Here is a 6,000-nt window from a genome sequence, read left to right on the forward strand (position 1 = left end):
CAAAAGACACAGAAAAGAATACATGATTTTAAAATTCATGCTTTCAGGAAAAGTGTTTTATTTACTATTACTACTATGATTTATTGATTTAGCATATTTCTAATATACATAAAAGCTAATGTTCTCTGGGAAGATTGTATCAAGTTAAAAAACAAAAATTCCAATTACCCACCTGTTGTTGGCTGTAAAGGCATTTTAAGGTCCTACCTGCATGTTGGCAATGGTCCTCTGATGTATCCCGTATGCTGAAAGAATGCAACACGGTATGTTCCTTATTTTGCTTTCTTCATCCATTTGAAAACTACTGATTTCTGTTTCTTTTTCAGGCCAAGCGAATGAGATTATATTACTGCCAGTTTGCCTGCAATTTAGATTTTCTTTTATGGAGAAGTATTATTTCACTTTTGTAATCAAGCCTTGACAAAGCTGATTAAGGGAGGCAAGAAAAATATACTGACAGTTGGAGTTTCTAAAATACTGACCTCAGTTGCTGTATTCCTTTACTCCAGGCTCCTTCCAAGTATAGAACTTGTTGTTCTCAGTGCTTTTTTTGTAAGAAAAACGGTGCCGGAACTCATGAAATTATTTACCTTTCGCACGTAGTCAATCACTGTACACACACCCACACGTCAGTTGTGTAACGAAACATAACGGTCGCCGCCCGCAGTAAGCACTCAGTGCACGACCACACGACCGATCACAAGCCGAGCAGCGCCACAAGCCGAGCAGCACCATCACAACCAGCGCAGACAAAGCACGCATGCATCGGATTCGACACACAAGCAGTCCACGTGCACCGTTTTAATGATTTAGCCGCCAACCTGTTACGCTTGACAGGGAGATTCAAATCCATGTGGACCAAACATCAAATTTTCAAAAGTTACTTTTAAAACTTGGAAAATCTGTTGAAAAAAGGTGGCTAGTCATTGACTAGTCTGATTTTTCAGTGACCCTAATCACTTAAATAAAAGAGAAATCTAGAGAGCTCACCTGAAAAGCCACAGTTTTGAAATCTCATTGGGAAAATGGATGGTCCCTTTGTTCTGCTGTATTTTTTATCACTTACTTTGATTTTGCCACATATTCTTCAAAGCATCCAGCCTCCATCCTTTTACTGGTGTGGATGTATAAGCAGTGACGCTGTTCAGGCTTTGACCATTCTTAATTATTCCATTGTAAACCACCTAGAAATCCTTATGGAACTATTAGTTTAGTCTACAAGCTAAATAATAAATACATAAATAAAGTAACAGATTAATAATTGAAAGAACTGAAGACCTCACCTACATACCTCACCTACATAGTTTTGAAATTTTATCTCAGTCTTTCCCTCTGGCTGAGGGAAACCAAGCTGATCCTTCCTTGTCCTCTGCCTTACTGGCTGTAACTGCTCAACTGGACCATCCCTGAGAGAACAATGGGTGCATCACAATGGCATTGTCCTGGTTTCATCATAATCACCACACCTACTTCAGGGTGGGGGAGACTTAAGGGCCACCCAACATCACCTTGGGGAGATGCCATTGCAGACATCTATTAGGATCCTCTTTCTGCACTGTGATCTGATTCACACACAGTGCTAACCCACGGTGTCTTGTTCTACCTAGGGTTCCTCTCACAGATGATCGAACAAACCAGGACTTGTGTGCCTCCTCTTTTGCCCACTCCCTCCATGTATCCCAAATACCTTCAGAGTGTGGTAGCACTGATACACATAGCAGCTAGGGTTTTGAGCTACTCTTGACCATTGTGTCCATGGCTCAGTTCACATGTAATGGTAAGCTGCAGGTTAGTCATGGGTTATCTGTGACTAACAACCCAGACTGGATCTGCACAACATGAAAACCCTTACCATGGGTTACTGTTATGTGTAAACCCAGCCTAAAGCAGTGAAAGGCTGGTGAAATACAGCCCCATACTAGAAACTGCTGAGAATAGAAGATGAAGAAGGAAAAGCGGAGTGTGAGCCAGGAAAATATCCCCTGCAGCCACAGCTCTATTTATATTTATTTTTACTCCATAGAAATAATGAAATAGAGAGACAAAGCAGTGGGTTCACATATCACAGCTCCCCATCATGGCTTGATTGTTCCTTCAGGCACCCAGAATGAGCCAGAGATGATTGGGTTCACCATGCCCGTTTTGCACCCTCCCACTTTGTGTCCCTTGTTCCCCCCAGCACTATCTCAGGGGCCATCACGAGAGGAATAAGTCACCTCTCCCTGATAGCTGCAAGCTGATGTTGGCTTGTCATAGCTATTCTTTTTTTCTTTTCTTTTTGAAGATCACGAAGCTAGCTAGAGAATCAACTTTCCCAAAGCCCTTAAGTGGCAGACACAAGCTGCTCCTTTGGAATTACTGGCAGTACCTTAGAAGAACTACATGTGTCTGCCCACTATTTTTAAAGGCATTTTTTCTCTATTTTAAATTAGGACAAAAAAGCATTACTTTTAAAAATTCCACACTGGGCAAACAGTGTTGGCTACATGCCAAAGCTGCATTCTTGCCACTGCACCAAACTCTCCCTCACACACACAGAGGGCCTATTCCAGCTTGTGCCAGTGAGAGAATATGAGGTGCAGGAATACCTTGCTCTGAGGTGGGGGTCATGGTGCTTCATGTGTGAGTGGGCGTTTTAAGAGTTTTGGATAAATGGTGATGGAGTATTTTGGTACAAAATGGAAAAAACATGTAGAGAATGCAACTGGAAATTATGGATTTCTTGCCTCTGTGGGCTTGGCCATCCCCACAGAGCCAAGAAAAAGTGGAAATGCTCTGGCAGAAGGTACCACCATTTTGTGAGTGCTGCAGAGGGAGCACACACACAAGAGCCTCTGAGCATGTGCACAGTTCAAAATGCTTTGGGAAGTTGGAGCAGGGCTGCTTCCAGCCACAAGTTGGGGACAGGCTTGCACTGGTTCTCTGGATGGGTCCTGGTGTAGCTAGAAAACTCTAAAAGGAAATCTTGGGGTGTCTGAATTTGGGGGCGGGAACTATAAGGGAATGCAACTGAGGCAAGACATTGGAGGTTCTTTAAGTGTTGAAGCTTATATTGCCTCAGGAAAAATTCTGCATGGGAAGGGACTGGGTTAAAATGAAAGATCCTTAAGCACTCTCAGTGAGAGGCTAGGGGGATTTTTTAATGGAAGGGAACCTTCTAGAAAGCAGTACTGTGGGCATGCATGCTTTAATTGTTTGTGTTGGCCACCAGGAGTTTTGTGTGGAAAGGGGGGAAATGTGTTCTGAATTCATTCTGACTATACCATCTTGTGGCTATGTCACGGCACAAAGATTGGAGGAACGGGGTGGGAGGGTGATGGATGAAACTGTGGCTGTTTGGGTTTGTGTGTGCGCGCACATGGGTGCACAGTGGGAGGGGTTCTTTTCAAAATCCCCAATGAGAGGCCAGGGCTGTCTTAGCAGCATTATGGGCAGTGTACCTACAGCAACTACAACTACTGTTAATTTTGGAAGTTTGCCAATTTTCCAAGAGTTAATATACACAGATTAGTATGGGGCCCACTGGCAAGTGCCCATCAGGCCCATGCATTAAGACGGCCCTGTGAGAGGCTACTTTTCCCTGTGGGTCCAACAAGAGGGTTGTTCCCTTCTCCCTCCCTCCCTCCCTCCCTCTCTCTCTCTCTCTCTCTCTCTTGCAATGTTGCCAAGTATTTTTGATCAGGTCCCAAATATCACAAGGAAAGGCATCTATGGAGTGTGTTTTGTACCAACAATAAAAATTAAATGTTGATGGTGCTGAAGAGAATTTTCCATACAATAGCCTAATGTCTGGGGAGGGGGTGGCTGAGCCCATTTGCTAGCCCAAGGAAAAGGCAAAACTTTTTTTTTTCTTTTGGTGAGCATAAGCAGTCATGCTCATCAAGATGCACAGGCATCGATTGTTTGGTTTATTTATTTATTTAAAACATTTCTATGCCGCCCCCATCGCAACAAAGCCTCGGGGCGGCTCACAACAAAAACAAAACAAACAAAATCATATAAAAATGTATACACTAAAATATTAAAACCCGGTGCATCTTGGCTTAATTTTTTTTAAAAAATCATCCATAATAAATTAACACTTAAAGTAAATTTTAAATAAAAAGGTCTTAGCCTGGCGCCGAAAAACAAATAACGAATAATGGTTGAGAAGGGTGCTAGTTCAAGTTGCACCCTTTGTATCTATGTATACAGGGGGTAGCATATTTGTAAATAAGAAATTATGTGATACCATGTGCTCATTGTACAAACGCCATCAGAAAGCACATTTTGCTTTAGCCAAGGCAAGCAATAGGTTTGTGAAATACATAAGTCCAGCAAAGGGTTTCTCTTGTGTGCATTTTTGACATTGGTTGAATTTTGGTTTCAACATCTCAAACATTTTTCTTGAGACTGTGCTGAACAGACTTGTGGGGGACCAGGCTTGAAAAGCAAAAGATTTCTCAACATTCTCTCCAAGCTAATGTGGTTAACTAGTGTCTGTGAAGAAATGTAAAAGCCTTTTCTTTAATTCACCTGTTTTTGAGCTGTACTTTTCCAGACACCAGATGAACTGAAATGGCAGAGGCTGTGATTTCTGTGTTCTGCCTTGCTCTTTGCATCATCCATGAGGAAGCAAAGGACTAACCAGGCAAACCATGAGAGGCAAGTTCTACAGCCAAGTCTACAGCTGAGTACAGAAAGTGAGTGAAGCCTAGACAATGAAATCTCAAAGAATTGCCTCAAATGACTGACCTGGACATCAGGCAATTGCCTCATCTCACACTGCTTCCATCTTGCAAAGCAAGCTAACCCAAGTCTGGTGACCAAAAGGGATGGTGGCCTTAGACAGGGTATTCATCGTTATTATTTATTATTTATTTATTTCATTAAAACATTTTTATGCCGCCCCATTCGCCAAAGCCTCGGGGCGGCTTACAACAATAAATAAAACCACATAAATTAAAATATACATATAGAATAGTAATAATAATTTAAAATCCAATATACACACAATATAAAATAAGCCGCCCTGGCCAGATAAAATTCAGTAGTATTAACATTTAAAATGTTGCTTAAATAAAAAGGTCATCGCCTGGCGCCGAAAAACAAATAACGACGGTGCCAGGCGGACCTCTCTGGGGAGCGCATTCCATAACTTAGGCGCCACCGCTGAGAAAGCCCTCCTCCGAGTAGCCACCCTCCTAATTTCTCTCCCGGAGGGCTCCCGGAGAAGGGCCTCTCCTGCCGATCTCAGGGGGCGACTGGGCATATATGGATGTAAGCGCTCCTTCAGGTAACCAGGACCCAAGCCGTTTAGGGCTTTATAGGTCATTACCAACACCTTGAATTGGGCCCGGACTTCAATGGGGAGCCAGTGAAGCTGACGGGGACTGGACGTTATGTTCACATGACTCCAGTTCTCCGTCAGCTTCACTGGCTCCCCATTGAAGTCCGGGCCCCGTCTTCAAGGGTAGCCCCATGTAAAGCGCGTTACAGAAGTCAAGACGGGAAGTCACCAGCGCATGAGTCACTGTTGCAAGGCAGTCGTACTCCAGGTAGGGACGCAGCTGATGAATCAGCTGAAGCTGGAGGAAAGCGCTCCTCGCCGCTGTTGTCACCTGAGCTTCGAGTGAAAGTTCTGGGTTGAGGAGCACTCCCAAGCTGCGGACCTTGTCCCTAGGATGGAGTGCAACCCCGTTCAGGACAAGGTTCAATTCACCTTCTCCAAAGCCCGAACCGCCAACCAACAGGACATCCGTCTTGTCTGGATTGAGCTTCAGTTTATTGGCCCTCATCCAGCCCATTACCTCGGCCAGGCACTGGTTCAGTACAGCCACTGCCTCACCTGGATTGGTGGAAAACAAGAGGTAGAGCTGGGTATTATCAGCATACTGATGGTTCCACAGCCCACACCTCCTGATGACCTCTCCCAGCGGTTTCATGTAGATGTTGAACAGCAAAGGGGACATAGTGGACCCCTGCGGTACTCCATGGCATAACTGCCATGGCGCAGAGCCA

Source organism: Varanus komodoensis, unplaced genomic scaffold (assembly GCF_004798865.1).
Source record: "Varanus komodoensis strain SLA01 unplaced genomic scaffold, ASM479886v1 scaffold10, whole genome shotgun sequence".
Classification (NCBI taxonomy): domain Eukaryota; kingdom Metazoa; phylum Chordata; class Lepidosauria; order Squamata; family Varanidae; genus Varanus; species Varanus komodoensis.